General features: G+C 44.7%; 1 protein-coding gene and 1 non-coding gene across 2 annotated transcripts in view; both read right to left on the bottom strand.

The window, feature by feature from the left end:
• Window positions 1-2,181: 2,181 nt before the first annotated feature.
• LOC113834108 lies at window positions 2,182-2,314 on the bottom strand. Its single transcript, XR_003482407.1, has one exon. It is a non-coding gene; the product is annotated as a U8 small nucleolar RNA (small nucleolar RNA).
• A 15,373-nt stretch (window positions 2,315-17,687) lies between these two features.
• Mthfd1l (methylenetetrahydrofolate dehydrogenase (NADP+ dependent) 1 like) overlaps window positions 17,688-23,988 on the bottom strand; it is a 177,030-nt gene continuing 170,729 nt past the window's right edge. Inside the window, exon 28 of the mRNA XM_027400996.2 lies at window positions 17,688-18,152. The gene's annotated coding sequence lies outside the window, so the exon portion shown is untranslated. The remainder of the gene's footprint in view (window positions 18,153-23,988) is intronic.

Raw genomic sequence — 23,988 nt, 5'->3', positions numbered from 1 at the left:
GAAAATGTGCTCCGGTTTTCAGAGTAGAGCGATCGAAATGCTTTCATCTGAGCCATGTCTGTTGCATGCACCCCTCAACTCGGACGCTTGAACTAGCGAATCGTTGTATTGGGGCTCCAGGTTCTACCTGGTTTTATTTAACTCAGTGGTTCTCAACCTTACTAATGCGATGACCCTTTAATACAATCCCTCATGTTTTGGTAACCCTCAACCATAAACTTTTTTCGTTGCTACTTCATAACTGTAATTTTGCTACTGTCATGAATCATAATATAAATATCTGATATGTGACACCTGTGAAAGGGTTGTTTGGCCCCACAGGGGTCTCGACCCATAGATTGAGAAACATTGTTCTAACTGGATACAATTTAAATATGCACACTTTCTTAAAGTGAATTTGGAAACTCCACAATCCCTCAGAGGAAGCAAGCTTCCAGATGTTTCATACTGTCAACTGGTTCCCTTAGACCCCCATATGAGATGATATCCTTATGTCCCTCACACTTAGTCTCAGATGGGGAACTCAGGATTCTCACTATGCATGAGCTAACACAAGTGGTCAGCCTGGACCCAACCCCAATTCACTCCAGATGGTTCGTGCTTTACTAATGTACATTCACAAAGTCAAATCAGAAGGGACAATACTTAGGAAAGACACATCAATGCCCCTTATAAAGTGTCATGTGTGCTCAGCAGGTATTCTACCAACTGAGCTATGTCCCTAGGCCCAGCAAATCATATTTTAAAGAACCCAATTGTCAAGACGATAATTAAGACACAAATCAGAAAGGCTCACGGTTGGCTGGGTGTATAGTCGATGGTAAAGCATTAGCCTGGTGTATGTACACGAGGCCCTGAGCTTGATACCCAGCCTTGCGAAACCACAACCAAAACCAAAACCCCAAAACAAGTAATCACCAAGTAGATTCTTTCTCAATAGGATTGTCTAAGACAACTCAGCCAGACCCCTGGCATGATGCCTCCCACCCCTCCAGGATGGATTCTTTTTAATGTGCCATGGCAGCTTGGCTTCTATTCTAATTTTAACGCTCTTGAGATAGCAAGTGACAGAAACATAACCCAAGTCTGGCAATAGTGTATATTGGCTCAGGAACTGAAAAGCTTAGGGAAATGGTTTGCTTTAGTCCTGCTTGAATCCAGGGGCTTACAGAAATGTCATCAGGGCATGGCTGCTTTCTCCATCTTTCACTTTCCCTTCCCTTCTGTGGCTCTGTTCTCAAGATGTCTCTCACCAGGTGGCACCTAGCAAATGAAGTCTTATTTCTCACTAACCCCACAGCCCCAGAGACAAAACACTTGTCCTTGGTCTCCATGGGGATGGATTCCAGGCCTTTCCAGGATGGCCAGGCCTGAAGGTACTCAAGTCCCTTATTTCAAAGGCATCTCATTTACATATAACCTATGCTGTCCTCTCCAGTACTTTAAACGTTCAGATCATGACACAGAGCATGTAAATGCTATGCAAATAGTGGGTCTACTGGGTTGTTCAAGGAATGATAGCAAAGTCCTTGCAGGTTCAGGTCAGGTGAGATCGTTTCTCTGGATCAGATATGAAGTGCCCACTGTCCTTCACTCTCCAAGCCCTGCCACCACCGAAGTTTTAAGATTGGTATATACTACCCCAGTTTGGGTGGCATTTCTGTCCTTAACACAATCCTAGCTACTGGCAGTCCAACTTATGTTTGGATCCAGTGATGGGTTTGCCCTATCAGAGTCACTCCAGGGTAGAAATGTGGTTTCCCAATAAATCACTACAGTATGATTTCTAGAAAAAGAGCACTGGATACTGGGCAGGCAGAATAGCAATATACCAGAATATGAGTTGGCAATAAGCAAAACAGCAACAAGCAAACAGAAAAGCACTGTCTGTAATTTTACTATTTGGTAGTCCAAAGGGACTTGATGAAATTCAATGATGCAAATATGATATGTGCATATGTGTATATATGCATATACAATTTTATATACACACATTTCTTTTTTTGGGGGGGTTTCAAAACAGAGTTTCTTTGTAGCTTTGGAGTCTATCCTGCAACTAACTCTTGTAGACCAGGCTGGCCTCGAACTCACAGAGATCCGCCTGCCTCTGCCTCCGGAGTGCTGGGATCAAAGGCGTGCACCACCACAGCCCAGCCATTTCTTTTTTCTTTTCACAGAAGAATCAGGTAATGGCAATCAAGACTTATAGTCCTGATGACACAGAGTCTTAATCACAGATCAAGGCAACTCTAACCACTATACTCTTATCTGCCTTTCCAAAGAAGGAATGTGTAAGGACTGTCCCATTTGAAGCATGTTATACTTTGCTTTTTGTTGAAGGCACAGCTTCTGAAGCTAGTCAGGTGCTAGTCTATATGAGGTGTGTGTTTGTTTGAGATGAGGCCCTGGCTAGTCTTGAACTTGCATTTCTCCTCCCCTGGCCTCCAGAATGCTGTGGCTACAGTCACGAACCACCTTACTGGCTTCCCTATGAGATCATGTGAATAGCCAGGTTTGCTTAGGATGTGCAGGAACCGTTAGGCTTTAGGATTGGTGGGGTTCTCATGTGCCTATATGTCCCTTCCTTAATAATTGCATCAGGCATCATAATTGCATCCCCTGAACTCTTGGGGACCATCTCCCAATAGTTGCAGTCTGACAAAGCAAACCATTGTCACTTCTAGGTTTTTTTCTGCACCAGAAAGTGAAAGTGGCAGCCACTCAACACCAATTTAATGAGTGCAATTTGTCTGTTTCAAAGTTTAGAAATGTGTTCTTTGGGTACTGGAGAGATGGCTCAGCAGTTAAGAGCAAGTATTGTTCTTGCAGAGGACCTAAGTTCAGTTCCCAGCACCCACAATTGGGGGGGATTCACAACTGCCCGTAACTTCAGCTCCAGGGGATCTGATGCCTTCTTCTGGACTCTGAGGGTACCTGCATTTATATATACGATGTGCTGGAACTCTAATCTAAGGCTTCCTGTGTGCAAGGCAAGTACTCTCCCAACTGACCGACATCCCTGGTCTTTCTCTCCACACCTTTTTCTTGAAGATGGCTTATCAATTCTGTCCTTGAGAGAGGGAAGCTAGTGTGTGGAGATAGCCCAACCTGTTCACTTTGGAGAGGTTTCTATCATGAGGTGTTTTCTCCCACATTGACTTACAGTTGTTCTCTTTAAATCCCAAGACTCTTTTAAAGCAACAATGTGAGTTTTGAGCTATCTCTTCGTTACATATTTTAGCGGTCGAGCAGGGTTTCCAAGGTCCCTTGGGTGTTTCTGTGTGAGTCCAAGGCTCATCACCGTGATTTCAGATCAGTAACAGACAGGCTTCTGGAATGTGTGTATGGTTTCAGTATAAACAGTCCCCAAACTCATGTATCAACCTGACAAAGTCTAGATTCAAAAGTTCGTTTCAAGGAGAAAAATGGGGAGGAAGGGAAGAAGAGGAGGAGGAGAAAGAGGAGGAGGAAGGGGAAAAAAGGAGGAGTCACTCTTTTAGAAAGAATAGCAAACTCATAAAGCCAAGATGTGTTCATTCAACTAGTTTAGAGTTCAAGTAAAGCATGTAAGAGCAAGCTAAACTGCAAGTCCCCATTGTCATTGCATCTTCAAAAAGGCCAGGTGAAAGGACAATCTCCCTTGTCTTGCTGTGACCAGGCAGCTGACCAGCACCACAGTGCATTGCCTCCAGGGTGTGTCTGGTTATTACCCTTCTTGCTCTGAGACATTGTAATTCAAAGAGATGAGTGAGGGCCTCAGGTCAGACAGAACCCTCCTTTTGGGGGCTAGGATTGCCCATGGGCACTCTGACTTAACACAGGTAATCATTAAAGATGACTCATACACCCCATGGATGCAGATCACTACCCCAAAGCTATTCTCATTTCCAGAGAAAACAAACTCCCATGTGAATTTTTATCATATTCTTGGGATGTTTGTGACGATCCCCTTCTCCCATGGTTTTCTCAGACTTCTGAAGTGTAACTCAACCATCAGTCATGTTTTCCAGAGAGCCAAGGATGCAATTTGCTCATTGATATTTGACTTATGCTATGGGTCAAGTTAAATCAGCAAAGGACAGAAGGAACAAGGTCATATGTTTGAGTGAAACATTAGAAACAAATCCAGTAAACTGTCGAGGGAAAATGATGGGATTTATGAGCAAAATCAAGGCTTTATAAATCTCTATAGTTCCGTGTTAAGTAAGTACAATTGTGAGGCAAACTGTTTCAGTGGTATGTTTATTCACATGAATGCAAAACTATACATCAAATGGATACTAAAAAACAAACTATAGGCTGGCCCTGGTGGCATATATCTATAATTCCAGCTACCTGGAGGCTGAGACTGGAGGATTGTAAGTCTGAGGATTGTTTCGACTACAGAGTGAGCTTAAAGATGGCCTGGAAAAGTTAGTGAGACCCTGTCTCAAAACACCACAGTAAAAAGAGGTCTGGGGATATATATACCTCAGTAGTAGAGCTCTTGCCTAGCACATATGAAGCCCTGGGTTTGATTCTCAGGACTACAAAAACAAACAAACAAAAAATAAAAACCAGGGGCTGGAGAGATGGCTTAGAAGTTAAGAGCACTGACTGTTCTTCCAGAGGTCCTGAGTTCAATTCCCAGCAACCACATGGTGGCTGACAACCATTTGTAATGAGATCTGGTGACCTCTGCTGGAATGCAGGCAGAAGACTGTATACATAATAAATAAATAAAATCTTAAAAAATAAACAAATTAAAACTCCTATAGTCTATTCAGCCTGTTCGTATTGGAAGCTGCAACTCTTTGAGTTCTAGTTGCTTTTGCTAATCAGTCAAAAACAAAATCGGACAGACAGTCCAGGCTGGTGCCTCAGGGATGCAGACAAATGTCATTGTCAAGATGGCAGACAAGTCTTACTTGAACTGTTTCTGTTGTCTCCATGCCTTTTGGCTCACCTTCCTCTAATCCATCCTCTCCAGCACCATGATAGTAATTTCTGCAGAAAAAATGCTCCTAGAGTGACCTAGTGATCCTGTCTGACTCTAGGCTCTCTGAAATTGGGCTACAGTACACTTTTCTTTTTGTTGTTTTTTCTTCCTTCCTTCCTTCCTCCCTTCCTTCCTTCCTTCCTTCCTTCCTTCCTTCCTTCCTTCCTTCCTTCCTTCCTTTTTATTTTTCGAGACCGGGTTTCTCTGTGTAGCCCTAGCTGTCCCGCTACTCACTTTGTAGACCAGGCTGGCCTCAAATTCACAGAGATCCATCTGCCTCTGCCTCTTGAGTGCTGGGGTTAAAGGTGTGCACCACTACACCCAGTTTACAGGACACTTTTCTAATCCTATCTTCCCCCATGCTACCAGAGCACCCATCTTGATCTCTTAAGATTCATCCAAGACTCATCCTCAAAGTGCTTGTACCAAGGCCCCCTCACCTTCCTATAGAAGTCAGCTATAAAGTCTTGTAAGGGAAGGTTGCATTTCCCAAAGCAGGGTCACACCTAGAGATGCATCCAAGTCCTGTTCCCTTCTTACAGTGTGTCATGTTCTCCTCACAAAAGACTGCTGTGAATTTGAAGCAGCCTGAGCTGCACAGTGAGTTCAAGCCCCAACCGAGAGTATGAGGTCTGGCTCCCCAAAAAGAAAAAGAGTGTGTGTGTGCATGAGAGAGAGAGAGAGAGAGAGAGAGAGAGAGAGAGAGAGAGAGAGAGAGAGGGAAGGAGGAGGGGAGGGATGGAGGGAGGGAGGAGGGAGGGGGGGATGGAGGGAGGGAGGGAGGGAGGGAGCTTGCCTGTGGGATTCTTATTGCAGTGATCAGATTCTCCTCTGAGTTCTGATGACTTTTGATTAATTCAGCCCTTGAGGTGAAGGGTATGGGAGTGGGGGGATGTTTAGGTTTCCCTTTGTATTCAGGCTGCTTCTCCTCTGACTCCTAAGCTATTCTTTTTCCACTGTTGTAACACTGGCTTCTATTTCTCTAAGAATTTATTCCTTTGTTTGTGACAGGGCCTACGTAGCCCAGGCTGGCATAGAACTCACTATGTAGCTGGGGCTGACCTTGAATGACTGATCCTCCTGCCTCCATCTCCCTCTCCAGTTGCTGGCTTAACAGGTGTGCTCCACCATGCCTGGTCCGGTTAAGTATGTTAATACCATTTCCAGGCCTGTCTCTGTCCCATCCAGATGATTGCTTTTTAAGTTGACTGCACTTTCCAAAAGTTAGTTCACTGGATTGGACAATGATACGATCCCCTGAAGGTCTGACTCAATCTTCATGGGCATGCAATATCTCAATATGGATGCTTTATTTATTTATTTATTTATTTATTTATTTATTTATTTATTTATTGTTATCTAATTCCTAGGTTGAGTTGCAATGGCTTTTAGTGAACAGAGGTGGGTGATCCATGGTTTTGTTATGTCCTGGTGCAGCCAGGGTTCAATGGTTCTTTGCTAATGACTGGGTAAAACATCGGCAAGCCACCCGTGCCTAACAGCCCTGATTTTGAATGAGGTTTAGGGAGAAAGAACAAAAAAATGTTTAAAACAGAGTCAGGCTTTATTTGAAGGTACATGGATCTTCATGGCATGTCTGGGAATCAGCTGATGTCTGCTTCAGGCCCTGGATGCTGTGAGGTGTGTCTTGACAGCATGCATGGTAGGAGCAGGAGTAAGCATGATTGAGATATCAAATCCATTTCCTCACATATACCTTCATTATATTGAAATAATGTAGTGCCTGATGCCGGGAGGAGTGTTTCAATTTGCTTAGAACAAAATCATGAAGTCTATGCTGCAGATCTGACTCAGAAAGAGCTGCAGGCACACTGGCTGGCCCTGCCTGTCGCCCTTCATCCCTGAAGGGAATTCATTATCTGTTGTCCAGTAGGAAATGAAGCATGGCATAGATGGCTGTTTGTTTGGATTTTTCCACATCAAGCTGGTTGCTTTTCCGACCTGAAAGCCTCCCCAAGCTGTTCGGTTCTAGTGTTCTTCCTTCTGTACAATCAAGCAACAGCTGAGATTATGTGGTTGGGAGTTCACTCAGAGTTCCCTTCACCCTTCTGGTTGCTTGCTGCTCATGGGAAAGTCATTTCTCAGGGCCTGTGTCTCAGAGGAGGCTAGTCGAATCACAGTCATGGGCCCTTTGTGAATGACATCCTACTGCTGAGGATACATGTAACAGAAACCTGGGCATGAATTAGACTCTCAGCCTATGGCAGTTGCTATTGAATCTAGAATCTCAGAGCTACCAGAATCCTATCAGACATTTCTGATTTTATAAAGAGGCCACTGCAGGCCAGAACAGTGAGGTGACTTACTCAAGGTGGCCTCATTAGCTTGAGTAGAGTCCCATAAACAGAACCAAGGTTATTTAAACCCCAGAAATAACACTGCTAAGCATGGAGACAAATTTGTTTCAGTCGACTCAGAAAGTTTGGAGCTGTTGATAATTACTGTGCTTAAAGTTGTGGATGCTGGGAGTTGTAGTAAACCCCCGGAGTCCCAGTACTCTGGGAGCAGAGGTTCTCTGTGGGTGGAAGGTCAGCCTGACCTACATAACAAATTCTGGGCTAGCCAGGGCTACAGAGTGAGATGTCTAAAACTAAAAAACAAAACTGTGTTAGTTAGGATTTCTATTGTGAAGACATACCATGACCATGACAACTCTTATAAAGGGGGAGAAAACCACTTAATTGGGCCTGGCTTACAGTTCAGAGGTTTAGTCCATTAGCGTCATGATCAGAAGCACACAGGCATGAAGGCAGACATGGTGATGGAAAAGGAAATGAGGGTTCTACATCTTCATCTGCAGGCAACAGAAGGAGTCTTTGTGCCACACTGAGCATAGCTTGAGCATATGAAATCTCAAACCCCACCCCTACAGTGACATACTTCCTCTAACAAGACCACACCTACTCCAGCAAGGCCACACCTCCTAGTAGTGCCACCCCCTCTGGGCCAAGCATTCAAACACATGAGTCTATGGGAGCCATATCTATTCAAACCACCACCACAAAACAAAACAAAACAATAACAACAAAAAAACATTTGTTTTGAGGCACAGTCTCACACATAGCCTGGGCTCTCCTCTAGCTTACCAGTTTCCTGCCTCAGCCTCTTGAGTGTTGTGATTGCAGGTGGATGCCACTACACCTGGTTAGATTTTCTTGTTTTCTTTGTGTGTGCACACATGCACAGAGACATGCATACCTGTGAGTACACATGCATCTGAGGGCCAGCGGCTGACACCAAGTGTCTTCCTCCATCACCCTCCACCTTATGTTTTGAGACAGGCTCTCTCCCTAAACCTGGTGTTCACTGTTTGATTAGAGTAGCTGGCTAGTTAGCCCTTCCTCCCCAGTCTCACCTCCAGAGTCCTAGGGTTACACATGCACACTGCTGCTCTAAACTTTATGTGTGAATATTGGGGATCAGGATCAGGTTTTTGTGCTTGCTCAGCAAGTATTTTACCTACTTACTAAACCAAGTCCCTAGCCTGACATTGTCTTTTTTATATGGTCTTGGGGAATGAACTCAGGGTTTTGTATATGCTAAGTAAGTACTCTACCAACTGAACTAATCCCTAGTACACATTTAAAAATTAAAATGAAATGTAAATACAATTAACTAATTAATTAATTTTTTTGAGATATGATCTCTGAAATTGGGCTACAACACACCTTTTTCTTTTCCTCTCTCTCTGTCTCTCCAGGTTTCTCTGTGTGGCCCTGGCTGATCTGAAACTCACTCTTTAGACCAGGCTGGCCTCAAACTCAGAGATCTGCCTACTTCTGCCTCCCGAGTGCTGGGTCTAAGGGTGTGCACACCATAATTTATTTTTATCTTCTACTCTACAATTCCTTATACCCTGCCAAAAAAAAAAAACAAAAAAAAAAAAACACAACACAACACAACAAAACAAAAAAACCAAGACAGGTATAGAGGAACATACTTGTAATCCCCACACTTACCAGGGTAGGGCAGGGGATGATGAAGGTCAGTCTGGGCTACGTAGCAAGTACTAGGGCCAACTAGGGCTACATAGAAAGAGCCTGTCCTGGTCTGGTGAGATGGCTCAATTGGTAACCTGGTGACCTGTGTTGGAGCTCTAGAACCTGGAAGTTGAAAGGAGAGGATTAACTCTTGACAGTTCTCCTCTAACCTCTACCTGTGCTCTGTGCAAGGTTCAAGAGCAAACACACACACACACACACACACACACACACCCATATCCCAAGACCCTGTCTCAAAGAAGCCCAAACAAAACAAAGCAGGAAAAAAACTTTAACTATCAAGCAAACAATAACAAACAACCCAAAGCAAAACAACAAGAAAAGAGCCAACAATGACAACTAAGAAATGAGGTCTGCTAGCTCAGCTGTGATTGTCAGTGTCTGGGGAAAGTGGCTTGTCCTGCTTCCCAAAGGAGCCACCAGCTCAGCAGGCTTTAGTGTCACTCTTGAAGGATGTTCAGGGGATCTCAGGATTCTCCCAGACTTTCCAGGGTTATTCCTCAGATCTGTCATTAGAATGGTCAGCAGTTCTCAGTCCTTTTTTTAAAAAGCCATTTCTGAAGCCCAGTCTCTCATTTAAAATAATAAAGCTTTGTTCTCATTAATAATATACTAACAGTTTGGGGCTGGGGTGATGGCTCAGTGGTTTAGAGGATGTTTAGCTTTTGCAGAGGACCTAAGTTTTGTTCCCACCACTCATGTTGAGTGGCTCACACCATTCTAGCTCCAGAAGATTCAACCCCCTCTTCTGGCCTCTGCAGGCACTCATGTGCACATACTCAGCCCACACACGTAATTAGAAAATAACAGCTTCGGGCTGGAGAGATGGCTCAGAGGTTAAGAGCACTGGCTGCTTTTCCAGAGTTCAATTCCCAGCAACCACATGGTGGTTCACAACCATCTATAATGAGATCTGGTGCCCTCTTCTGGCTGGTAGGCATACATGGTAGCAGAAGCACTTGTGGGAGGGGCTGTAGGAAGAAGAAGCACAGAGCCCTGACCAGTGTGTTATCTTCATGCTAATCCTACAAAGCATTCATATTGCTGGGCAGTGTGGAAGCCAAGGCCTTTTCAGGATAAGTATCTGCTTGTGTTGCATAGACAGGAAGCAGGGAGCTGGGTAAGAGTCCAAGTCTAGCCTGTCACTTCATCTGGTCCCATTCTCCCCAAGGAAGCCATTCCTAGCCAGACTACCATTAATTTGCCATGACAGCTCAGCGATAAAGGAATTTGAAGTTGGAACAGGACTTAGGGTGTTGCTCATTGGGCGCATACTTACTTGTGCGCACAAAACCCCGGTATTGTTTCTTTTTATTCTGATGTCTTGAGGCTAGCCTTAAATTTACTATGTAGCCAAGGGTGACCTTGAAGTTCTGATGGTCTTGCCTTCAACGTTCAGAGTGCTGCAATTACAGGTATACACCACATCTGGCTCCCTGACTTTTTTTTTTTTTTTTTTTTTTTTTTTGGTTTGTTTTTTTGAGCCAGAGTCTTGTCAGCCCAGGCTGACCTCAAATCCTATTCCTCCTGAATAGTATGATTACATACTTGCGATGTGTCACATACAGAGATGTATTACATACTTGAGATGATTACAAACAGAGATGATGGTCAACTCTGCTGTCAATCATATTCTTGGCAATGTAGTTCCAATCTTTTTTCTATCTTTATTTGAGACAAAGTCTCCTTATGTAACTGAGGCTGGCCTTGAACTCCTGATCTTCCTGCCTCCACCTCTCAAATGTTGAGATTAGAAGCATGCAGCCACTGTCCTTGGCTATATTTTTAATTTTAAAAATTAATAACTCATGGTGGGGTGCATGTTTGTGCAACAGCACACATGAGGAGGTCAAAGAATAACTCGAAAAATTTGGCTCTGTCCTCTGACTATGAATGAACTCAGGTCATCAGGTGTTTTGGGCAGGTTCTCTAAAGGAACTGGTAGTTATTCAATCAACAAGGCGGGTACTTCAGTAGTCCCAAACTGAGATGGAAGCCAGGAAAGTGCCTGGAGAGCCGGTGGTCCCTGTTCCATGGGAAAGCTTGGAAACCCTGATTCTTGATCAGGGAAGGAGTCAGCAGCAACAGCAGCAACCACAGGGCAAATCAGCACTGTGGCAGGAGGGATGGATGGTAGAGAAAGCTACAGGAGAGATTAAAGACTGTATTTTAGTGATGGTGGTGTACACCTTAATCCCAGCACTCAGGGAGGCAGAGGCAGGCTGATCTCTGAGTTTGAGGCCAACCTGACCTACCGAGTGAATTCCAGGACAGCCTCCAAAGCTAGAGAAACTCTGTCTCCAAAAAACCACAAAATAAAACAAAAAAACCAGTTGGGCAGTGGTGGCAAATGCCTTTAATCCCAGCACTCGGGAGGCAGAGGCAGGCAGATCTTTGTGAGTTGGAGGCTAACCTGCTCTACAAAGCTACACAGAGAAACGCTGTCTCAGAAAAAAAAAACAACCAACCAAACAAACAAAACAAACAAACAAACAAAAAACCAAAAAAAAAAAAAAACCCAAAAAACAAAAAACCCAAAACCAAAAAAATCCAGTTTTTCAAAAGGGTGTTTATCTGGATTCCTACCAGAAGGCGTGGTCCACAACCAGGGTGTGCAATTGGGGCATTTCTTTATTGAGGCTTCCTATTCAAGTGATTCTAATTTGTAGCAAGCTGACATTAGAGCCAACCATAATACCCCACTAAGCCATCTCACTGGCCCTATATTTTTAGTTATAACACACACACACACACACACACACACACACACACACACACATCCCACACACAAAATTGATTGTGAAACGCTATTAAAATTTCAGCTTAATTAGACTGAACCAAATTGATTACAACCCAGTGATTAATCCTTTAAAAAATATTTTTCTTTTAAAGATTTTTCTGTTTCAGTGCTGGAGTGGAGCCTGTTCATGGTTGAGACCCTGTGGCTCTGTGGGTGGGCACAGACTGGGGGCACTGTGAGGTTGTCGTGTTACCACTATGGTGTTTTTACCCCCACCCTCCCCCCTTGGATTACTATGTAACCCTGTAACACACTGTATATAGTATAGCCAGGTGTCACACTCACGGCAATCGGCTCAGCCTCCTGAGCACTGGCTTGGCACGTGTATGTGACCACACCTGGCTTCCATGTTGTGATAGTTAGGCCTTCAGGTCATCTATCCAGACTTGGCTTCTTCTGTTCAGCTTTGCACGCCTCACTGGAAGCTGCTGGGTTGATCCTGGTCCAAGCACCTTAACAGACTCTCATCTCTTTGAACACAGGTTTACCCCAACCTGGATCCAGGCTCTCTGGCTCTAGAGTCAAAGAGACCATGCTGAGTCCCAGAAGTGTCCCTTGTGCGATCCTGGGACATGTCCTTGTACCGGTCCAAATCTCAATTTCTTTAACTATAAAATGGGAAAAAATGAGCCTTGTATTTATTTCCTTAAATACAAAGGGTGTATTTAAGGAAAATATCTGGAATGGGTCTTGACAGATAGTTATCTTTCAGTGCTAACTATTATTAAAGTCATTAAGGAAATAGCTGCCCATGCACATGGTTTTCTTCCTAGCAGTATTCGAAGGCTCTCCGTGCAGGCTGTTCCTGGTGTGCAGTCTTGGGGCATCTGCAGGGTTAGGCACCTGTCTCAGTGTCCCTCAGCTGTCCCTCACTGCCTAAGACTCTGCTCTCACTTCAGACTCTTTGAGGCTCAGCCTTTCATGTTTGGTTTGCCCTTTCGGATGGATCGATAACACCAGCTAATCTTGGACTTTCATTTTCAGGTTGTCTGCTGGTTTTGCTGGGTTAGAACGGGGTTTCTTTTTGTTGGTTACTGTCCTGTGTTGAGTGGGAACACACTGTGGTGAGCAAAGGAATCCCCTGGGTGAGGCCAGGAGTTTGGAGGGCCACAGTGTGTTTACCCTTAAAACTTATGCACTTAGTGGCTACTATGAGTTTCCTCCCCTTAAACCTGTCCTTTCTTTCTTGCTATACAGCTCACTTTGGCTTTGGACTTTCCATTCTCTCATTTCTCTTTTTCTTTTCTTTTCTTTTTTTTTCTTTTTCTTTTTCTTTTTCTTTTCCTTTTCTTTTTTTTTTTTTGGTGTTTTGAGACAGGGTTTCTTTGTGTATCCCTGGCTGACCTGGAAGTAGCTCTGTAGACCAGGCTGTCCTCAGTCTCAGAGACTTGCCTGCCTCTGCCTCCGGAGTCCTGGGATTAAAGACATGTGGCATCATCATTTTACTTTTGATCAAACACCATACATATTTTCAGTATATAGTATGACCCTCTATCTCAATGCACAACGACCAGATCAATGTGTTAGGCAAACCCAGTCCCTTAGACAATTGGTTTTGATGATGTTATTGGGCCCGCAGCTTAGTGGTACAGTGCTTGTCTAGCACAAATGAAGCTCTGAAATTAAACAAGAACAAGAACACAGCAACCCACAACGCTCCATTTTTTGGGTTGGGAAATTCACAGTGCTTCGTCCTGCACCAGCTACAGGGCAGCGCCAGAGCGGCGGCCATTCCTCCCGAGAACCTCTGTACAGCTCCGCAGTCACTGTAGACAGGCCAGGCTGGGCAGCTGAGATGTCTCCTACAGTGTGCACTTGCTTTTTGTCAAGGTCCTATCTGTCACTTCTGCCTCTCAGAGTTCAGATTGTCAGAAACCAGAGCCTTTTGTAAACTGCTTTCTCCCTGCACATGCTCGGCTGCTTGGCCTGCATCTGCGTCTCCTTGCTCCCTAGTGGGTCCCTCTCCTGGGTCCCTCCCCTGCAGACCACTTCCACCCCCTGCTGCTCCCAGCTTTGTCCTAGCTCAGCACTCCCCACATGGTCTACCACCATCCTTGGCTCCCAGCCGCCCTGATTATTTAGCACTTAGGTGGGTTTTTCTGTCCATCTGTAGTTTGCTGTGGATGATTCCCTTCCTGTCACTTCTGCTTATACATATTTACAGTTACTTCAATTATCTGTTCTAATGATGAGCTAGGTATCATGAATAATTTAGAAATACATTCCTTTCGGCTTTGGAATAATCTCTGCCCGCCCATTTTGAGGTTGGAGAGTACTTGATATTCTGGGAATTCAAATTTCCAAACGAGGTCCTAAAGGCACCATCCGCAACTCGGCAGGAGGGCAAGTTATGCAGAATGGTCTTTCCCTGGTCTCTGTAAACTGCTCTGGCTCCAAACACCATGCTGAAATTGGAAAGCATTTGTCTAGTTGGCTTGTCCTGAACCCAGGAGAGCCTGCATGTTCTCTCACCGTGCCTGTCTCTGCTCTTTGTCTGGTACACATTGTCTCTATCAAGGCGGGAGGCTCATCAGGAGGGGAATTATCAGGACTCATGCAATTACCGAGGAAGAAAAATTCCTTAATTGTGAGACTTTGCCAAACACACATTCATTAAATGGCTCTGCTCTTAAGCGTCCTCGCAAATAGAACCAGTCTGGCGGTTTTGAGAAATTGCCTCTTCGACGTCTTTATAGCAAGGCACGTAAGCAGCATGATGTATGATTGAAAATATTAACTGGCTTTGAACTCTTGGGGTCCTTTTGCGTAAACATAGGTGCCCATACAGGGCTGCATAAACACACGACTTTCATGTTGATACACTGGACAGAGGTCTGCGGTGCTGACCACGCAATGAGAAATATTTAAGTTGAGCTGATTTGTTACATAAACACTGTAACCTCAGGCAAGGCCAGAGCAATCACACTGCGCTCCTTGGAGCTGGACTGTCCCAAAACACAGAGATGGGGCGCGGGCCATTTTTGGAACAAATCTGCTTTTAGTCTCATCTTAATCATGAGATGACTATGTGACAATAGATCTGAAAGTTTGGATCTTAATGCTGTTTACCCAACTAGACTGTTTCAGGAAGCCTAACCACAGAGTGTGATTTTTTTTTTTTTTACAAAAGTTGACTCAAAGCCTGGAGGGAACCCCTTTGTTGGTAGGTGCAAAGCCTTAACTACAGATCCAGCCTCTGCGGTTTGACCAGCTCCTGCTACCCCCATCCCCCTTCATGGCTTTCAGAGCCATTTGTGGGGAGCCCTTCCTCAGCCCTCTTTTCTTTTATCCTCCAAGCTGTGTTGATGTCTTTGAGTGGGTACTCAGCTCTTGGTGGCTTGTTAAACAAGGTTCAGGGATGGGAGGGAGCGATGGATGACCTCATCCCTCCACTACTGTCAAATGAACCTTCCTAAGAGGTCACACAAATAAACCTGGAGCTGGTGTCTGTTTCCAGGCCTGGAAGGTAGAGCAGGAGAATCTCAAGTTACATGCTAGCCTGGTGTACATAGTGAATTCACATCTACATGGGGAGACCCTATGTGAGAGAATTAAACTTGGGGGACTTGAGAGCCAAGGGAAGAAAGGCAATGGGAGAAACAGCAGAGTTGCTTAGTTCTAAGTAGAGGGGAGTAATTGACAGAGCTGAATAGGGACATTGACCAGAAGGGTGGCACTGGGCCAGAGATTGCTGCCATCAGTGATCAGACAGCCTTTCTAGGAGGATTTATTAAACCTCCTGTGTGTTTAGCAATGTGCTGGCCCTGTGATGATACAAAAATGGAGGTCAGGTTAATTCTTAATCTTTAGCTTGGGGAGTAATCATTAAGTAGATGTGTTAAACTCCTCGGGGGAGCCCCAGAATCAGATGGACTACAAAAATGCAAGGGAAAGCTTCACTTTTTTATGTAGCCCAGGCTAGCCTCAAACTTGCTGTGCAGCTGGTTTGGTATGGCACAGAGGATGGAGCCAGGACTTCCTATGTGGTTGGCAGGCATGCTATTAGCCAAGCCACATCCCAGCAGATGCTCCACTTTTAGCAAGGGTCTTAGGTAATTCTAATGAAGCTAGTCTTAAGACGGGCTTTTCTGAAACAACCATTGTAAAGCCTGTATATAAGCACAAATGAGCTCAAACGCTGTGTGTTTGTGTGTGTGTGTGTGGGGGGGGGGCAGAGGCAGGGGCAGTGGCCAAAAGTGCTACTGTTAGTTGCCCAGAGAGATTATCTGTGCTCTCCTAACACCACAGCTCCTCGAACAGACCACTAGAGTATACACAGCCTTGGACTCAGGAAAGCAATGCTAGATTTGGAGGCTGCATCCTGGACCCAGGGAGTTGCCTACCTAGGGCTTAAGCAGCACAGAGGAAGGGGAGCATGAAGACCCAGCTCATAAAGCTGGGATCAAAGCAGGTAAGATAGCTAAGCATTTGAGTGGGTGTTCATCTCGAAGCCTTAACTGTGGTCTCATTTCAATTGACGACATCTTTTCTGTAACCTTTTTTCCCTTCTGTTCCAGGAAGGTCCAGCCATTATCATTACAAATGGCCAGCCCCTTGGAAAATCCATCTCTGTGTCTGCTTTACATGCATGTCTTCTGTTGAGATCATGGAGTGCCTGTTATGGCACTCCACAAATGGGTGACAAGAGGTGGAGATCTGGCCCTTCAGGAACAGGCACAGTTTACATCACTCTGACCCTTCTGCAATGTCCCATGTTGGTTGCCCTGTGAACATGAACCTGCTTTTAGGAAATGGGGGAGTTACAGACGTTTTGTTTAGCTCTTGAATGAGACTCCAAACTGTTTTCCTACATAAGAGATTGGATTAGTAACCTTTCTTGTCCTTGTGACTAAATTCCTGACAAAGGAACCTAAGGAAAAGAGATTTATTTTGGCTTACGGTTTAAACAAACACAGTCCATATAGTGGGGAAGGTATGACAGCTGGTGGCCACATGGTGAGGGAAGCCAGTGGCTGGGACCCCTTGAACCTCAGCTCACTATGAGCTACTGCTTTCTGAATGTATTCCATGGAAAACTTCCCAGTACATGGGTTTAAGTACTGAGAAGACAGGGTAAGTGTGAATGTGGAGAGGTGGACTCTCAAGAGCAGAGAACAGGAAGGGCACCTTAGAATCGTTAAGCAAAATTACACTTGGGAAAGGCACTCTGAGTGGGCTTTTTAGTTTTCAAACAGTGTTTTGGAACAAGCTAAATTGTGCATAAAGACACATTATGGGCCAAGCGGGGTCACTGGAGTGGGCACCATAAGGGCATACAGGAAGAATCCTGCAGGATGTGCCTAGGGTTATTTAGGATATTTATGGTCACAATTTTACTTATACTGCTTAGAGGACAATTACTTATTGTTTGTTTCTGAATCCTTGGTTTTGTTTTAATTTTTACATAATTTCATATTATTGCAAGGGGGGGGGGAAGAGGACAAGGAAGGGTCAAAAAGTAGGGAACAGGCCAAAGAACATTCTCTACTTTGCATTCAGCTGGGCCACAGGAAAAACATTTGCCAATGGCCTGACCTTTAGGAGGCACTCTCCGACCCCTGTGGGCCCAGAAAGTTGAATGGCCATTGAAAGTCATTCATGGTAGAAGAAACTCATAGGCTTGTATTAGGTAAGCCACTTCCCTGGGACCTGGAAGTCATTGTGCGTAGACAGACAGTGCACCTTGTTCCGAGAGACCTGCCAAACTTCCACAGTCAACAGAGCTTAGCTGCCCAGACACTTCTCTCTGTGTGATTGTTTTCTTGGCATTATAAAGCACTGAACATATTTGCAATTTCCTCCACAAATCTCGCAGGTGACATCTCACCAGACTCACATGGACGGTGGCATCCGGAGAGCGGTTTTACTCAGCACTGGACACTGGTTGGGTGGTTTTCTAGAAACGTGTTTATTTTCAGTTAAGACAAAAATAAAGATACGGCTTAGCAGTAGAATGCTGACCTGTGCAAACTGAGGCCTGACATCCCATCCAACACAGGGGGAAAAGGAGAATAAAAAAAAAAAAAAGCAAAAGAGGAGACTCTATAGAGGAAAACGTTAGCTTTTAGTTCACACTCTTGTAATTCCCCAGTCCCCATAAAATAAACACTCCAAAGTATAAGCAGCAGAAACGGTGTAAACTCTATAGGAACCGAGAGTAACTTTGCTTCTTCCAGTTGTGTCTCAGGTCCTTGCACTTGGCTGGGAACAGAATTCATCTCACACGAGGAAGAGGTCTTTGGCCTGTCTCACAATTTCTCCAGCATTGCATAACAAGCAGATTTCAAAATTCACTTTCCTTCTCCAACTGCAGCAAGAAGGCAAGGAGACTTTTTGTTGTTGTTTGAAGAGCCTGAAAAATAGGGAAAAATGTCTTAGAGCCAAATCGTCTCTTCCCCCTTGGTGTTAAAATCTTACTTGTGTCATAGTTTTAAAGAAAATCCAAGAGTGGAGGAATGGCTCCATTCATAAGTTAAGGCTGGGATTTGTGGGTGGGATGCTTCCCGTGTGAGAAATGAGAATCAGAGCAGAGACAGGCAGATCCCTGGAGCTCCCTGATCAGCCAGCCTTAGTGTGTTCCAGACCGGCAGGAGACTGTCAAAACCTGAAGAATGAGACTCCAAGTTGTCTTCTAGCCTCCGAGCATGTGCATGTGTATTTGCACATATAAGTGTACCCCTAATAAACACAGACCCCACACATATACACAGTGAGACTCAGAGGTAGCGCTCTGTAACCATGAGTCAGTGCTGTCCCACAAGGCGACCCCTCGACTTCCCAAGACATCCCAGAATTTCCATGACTTGGGGATTTTGGATCTGTATAATATGTAGGATCCTGGGACTGTTACAGGCTTTAGATTAACAATCCGGTTGCCTTGGATTTCTGTTCCTGTTTAACACAGAGAGCAAATTTGGAAAATGCACTTGGGAGAATACAGGAATGAATAGACCCAGGACTTTTGACGATTTGTTGATTTCTCTCTCAAAAAAAAAAAAAAATGTTATGGTTTTTGGCAGATCTTGAATTCTCTAACTTAAAAAAAAAAATCTATCCATTTATTTTTGATAGGGTTTTATCTAACACAGGCAGGCCTTGAAGTTGGTATGTAGCCTAGGCCCACCCTCCAATCTTCTGGCCTCCACCTCTCAAGCTGTGGGGTTACAGACATGGAACACATGCCCAGCTCTTTGCAGTCTTTTAGATAGAGAAAGTGATCAGACTACATTTGAAAAACAATAACTAAGCCAAACATCTAAGTCCCAGAAGAAAACACGTTCCCACTCCAGGAAAAATGTAAATGCCAGTATGTAGCCTTTCATCTGCGTTTATACACAGAGGGATCTATTCCTGGGCCAAAAGAGTTCATTCTGCTGAAATCGGGTAGATTTGCCTCCCACAGATAACTGAGCGGTCTGGAGACAGGGGCGATGTCTGAGCGCTTTAAAGACAGAAGACAGTGATGGAGAGGAGGACAGAACTTCAAATACCCCCAAGTCAGGGGGGTAAACAGAAACCAGAAACACAGCAAGCATAACAAACATGAATGAAAAGAAAACATGTCATGTTATGAGGGCTGTCTGGCTCTTTACTGTAGTGACCAGTGAGTCCTGGAGAGGAAGGCATTGCTGGGCAGAGGAGGGGGGCTCTGTGGGCTGCAGATGCCCTCAGTGTGGTGAGAATTTCCTGGTTGCTGAGGTGAGAAATGGAAGACCAGTGGGCTAGCCACTGCCTTTGTGCCCTGTGGCTTTGTGTATAAAGAAGAGTCTGTGTTTAACTTTTTTTTCCTTTTTTGTGAGACATGGGATCAATGCGCAGCCCAAACCTTCCTGCCTCCCCAGGATTTGGATTACAGGCACATACCACAGCATCTGACATGGTTCCACATGTAAGGAAAGCTGGCAAAAACATGCAGAGTCTAATTAGAGATGGAAAGGAGGGTGGGGGCAATAGCTGAGGTAGGAATGTAAAAATGAATTGTTGCTGGGCGTTGGTGGGCGCACGCCTTTAATCCCAGCACTCGGGAGGCAGAGGCAGGTGGATCTCTGTGACTCTGTGAGTTCGAGGCCAGGCTGGTCTCCAGAGCGAGTGCCAGGATAGGCTCCAAAGCTACACAGAGAAACCCTGTCTGGAAAAAAAAAAAAAAAGAATTGTTATTTATTCTAAAGGGAGGAGCAACCTTGGGAAGTTTATCCATTGGGAACATAGTTTAGAAGATGAATATATGACCGGGTGGTGGTGGCACACACCTTTAATCCCAGCACTTGGGAGGCAGAGGCAGTCGGATCTCTGTGAGTTCAAGGCCAGCCTGGTCTACAGAGTGAGTTCCAGGGTGGCTCCAAAGCTACACAAAGAAACCCTGTCTCGAAAAACAAACAAACAAAAAAACAAACAAGAAAGATGAATATATTAAATGTCCCCCCCCCATCCTGAAGACCTTGAGGTCTTGCTGATACTAGGAAAGGGTTCTACCATTTATCTATATCCCCAGGCCAAAATAGATATGAAAATAGATATGAAATACTCTATTTCAGTAAGTGCATTGTGCCCCTGGAGTTCCCTTTAAAGGGAACTAGGAAGGTCACAGTTGGTACCTGAGCTAGGTAAGGAAGACTTAGTCATAACAGTCATTAGATGCCAGAAAGGATTAAATAACCAGGGCTGCTATTATCTTGGATCCCTGCCTGGAAGACAGGGAAAGAATAAGTGTGTGCTCACCGCAGTGATGGAGTTTTAAAAGATAAAATTTCAAAACCCCAATCACAGGGCAGAGGTGCTACCCCGGTGTCCCCTTCGATGAGGGAGCTGGGGTTAAACAGGTCCGTCCATGGAAAGGCATATATGTGGCTACCTGACTTGAGTAGTTTCTAATCAGTAAGCATCTTGGAAATTTTCTGCCTTCTATTAGGGATGAAATGAGCTGGGGTGGCATTCTTTCTGTGGGTGCAACTCTAGAAAAGAGACTTTTGGCAAAACACTAGTATTTACAGCGGGACCAGAGTGGATCCTAGTGTGTACTATACATTGTTTAGTAGATTGGAGGGAGGGTACTTGGGTCTTTCAGGAAGTCTGCCAGACATTATTGGTGGAACATTTATAGGTTTAGAAATATAATAAAGGCTGAGAATGAGAACCCAGAAGACGAGAGAGCATCACAATACCCGGTCCCCTGAAACAAAAACACCGAGGAGCAAAAGACTGAATGGAAGGATGGATTTCACAAGGCCAAACTTATTTGAAAGATTTCTATTTAGTGACATCCAAAAGAATGAGTCACACCTCACACTAACAATAGCAAAAGAACTACAGGGAAGTCTTGCAACAAAGGGGGCTGAGCTCAAGTCCTGGTGATTCTTTGGATCTCACGTTCACATTCACTCTCATGATGTTTCCTGGAGGGAAAGTGAGGGAGGCAGGAAAGACGGGAAAGGGGTGGAAGGAAGGTAGTCATTAGCTTCCTTTCTTCCCCAGTGGGGCACAGGTGCCGAGTTCCCACCGTATTCCTGGAAGGATGGGGACTGTGCTGTCTTGCAGCCGAAAGTCTAGAATGATCTGTGGCAATAAAGTATGACAACAAAGTAAGTGTATTCTCGATGCTGGAGCCTTGTCCAAGAAGAACCGATTTTTTATTTATGCATCTTCAATGGCTACAGACCTCTGGGTGTTGATGGAAGAGGTCCCGGACTACCACATTGGAGAGGCACGGGAAATGGGAAAAATGTTTACAGGGGCAGGACACAGGAGCCTAGGAGAGGGAACGGTTATTTGTAAGAAGCTTTTATCTGGGGACACCAGATCCCTTTTCAATTGTCCCAGCAGGGTCAAATGATGGGTTTTGAACTACTGCCCAGCAAGCCTAGAATAGTATTTAGTCATTTCACAAAACAGAAGCCTTAGATAAATGAGAAGCAATGCCATTCAAGTAGAGGATGAGGTAAGAGACAGTCCCATCGTGCTGTAGTCCTATTACACCGAATTTCGATAAACTTGGAGCTTCGAGTTGAATACCCAAGCACTTATCTTTGGTTATTTTAAAAACAACCCACATTTATTCACCAGCTGATACCATCGTTTGGAATGGGCCTAAGTTCATGGAGGCAATGGGGTGTAAGGGCTGTGACACACTGTGAGCTGGATAATCTGGGGTGGATCTTGGCTTCTGTAGCCATTAGCTGTGCAGTGTGTTGACCTCTCCGGGTCTGCGTTGTCACAGCCCTGAAACATAATACCTCACTGGCTGGCTGAATCTCTCCATGCTAGTGACTGGTGTGGCAAAATGACACACACTAGCTATGAGGACAGGATGTAGACTGCCCTCAGATACCATCTCTCTGTAACTACAAGGGGAGGACCAATCTTCCGGCAGCCTCTATAGTTCACTAGGACAACATCTGCTGTAGATGCTGTAACCACCAGTACAAGGTGCTGAGCACCGTATCTGGCATGTCAGAAGATCATTACCACAGCCTCCTGCTCCATGTTAATTACATATTTTAAGATTCATTGCCCGAGTGTGCTCGTGTGTCCCAGTCAGTCCACAAGAGGGTAGCAGATCTCCCTGGAGCTAGAGTTGTAAGTGGCTGTGAGCCCTTCCAATACAGGTGCTGGGAACCAAGCTTAGGTCCTCTGCAAAAGCAGCAAGTACTCTTAAACGTCCAGCTCCTTAGTTTTTGATAGTCTCTTGTTCAGTCCAGGGTGACCTGGAACTCACTATGTTGTCAAGATGACCTTGAAATCCTGATCTTGTTGCCTCTACCTCTGAAATGTTGGGGTTAACAGCTTGAGCCACCATTCCTGCATTGCTTCATCTTTAGATAAAATCTGAAGAGGTGCTTGCCAGGGAACACATAGGTTAAGCCACAAGAAATTTATTTAGGTGTAAGCATTAGAACAGCCAAGGGCATATTCCTGGCATTACCTCAGTTTTAATTTTATTATCATCATCATCATTATTGTATCATTGGGCTCATATGACCTACTTGGAGAACAAATGAAAACTTTCTAAAAGTCTGGAAAAAATACTATTCATCAGAGATGAGAGATTCGTACACACTTAAATGACAGATATGTACCATATAGGATTCTCGACAAGAAAAGAAATTAGGGCAAGTTTCACCTTTTGGTTTAAAAGGAATGACACTGTTATTTTCCCAAGGCATAGCTGGGAACTCCAACACAGAGCACAACACAACAGAAGACCAAAATAGCACTGTTATCAAAGGTCAAGTCCACAGGTTCCTTTGTTAAACTACCCATCTGATGTCATCCTTGGGGGTTTTCTTTGTCCAGGGTGATGAAAATAAAACATGTGGCCGGCCATGGTTGCCGTTTCCCACTTCTCAGCAACAAACACACACAAGCACCTAAACACCTCTCATAGTACGGAAACCAACTATTCCACACCCCAGTTCAATATGAGTACATTGAAGAGGCTCCTTACCTTTCTCACTAGAGCCCAGATCATAATTGTTTAGTTAAAAACATTTTATAGGAAGAAAAGCAAAATCAAAACCAAACAAAGAACCTCTCCAAACTCAAAACACCTAAGGGAGCTTAGTATATTATGGCTCAATTAATAAGTGCTTAGCAAACACGAGGGTCTGAGTTTGATTCCTGGAAACTACACACAAAAATTTCCAGGTATAGTGGTGTGTGTTTGTAATGCCTGGATTGGAGAGGTGGAGGCAGGAGGATGCTTGGGACTCTCTGGCTACCCACCCAGTCTAGGTTACCTGGCAAGCTGCCGGTCAGTGGGGGAGCCTATCTAAACTGAGCAACAGCAGCAACACTCTGGAGAGCTTCTGGGAAGGATCCTTGAGGCTGCCCATTCATTTCAGTAAGCATGAGCTCACCCCCGAACATTAACTCCCCCAAACCTCATGAAACAGTTAGCTATTAGTGCAGAAATCAAAGGAAGTGGGAATTTTGCATGCTGCTTAGGGTCGCAACTCAGAGGTGTTGAAGGGTGTTCAGGTCAAATGAGCCCACCCAATGGCCCAGAACACAGTGTGATGCCAAGAAGGAGGGGTTCTGGGCTAAGGAAGAGAGTTGAGAGAAAGTTTGGTGAACCCTGGGAATATGGTGAGGACACATTGATATATGGATGTAAAGGAAGACCCCAAAACTTTTACAACTTCTGCTTGGGGGTTCCAGGCAGGAACATTGGAAGTGTGGCCATGGCAGAAGCC

This window comes from Cricetulus griseus, chromosome 2, assembly GCF_003668045.3.
Source record: "Cricetulus griseus strain 17A/GY chromosome 2, alternate assembly CriGri-PICRH-1.0, whole genome shotgun sequence".
In the NCBI taxonomy this organism is placed as follows: domain Eukaryota; kingdom Metazoa; phylum Chordata; class Mammalia; order Rodentia; family Cricetidae; genus Cricetulus; species Cricetulus griseus.
This window is presented reverse-complemented; position numbering and strand designations above follow the sequence as displayed.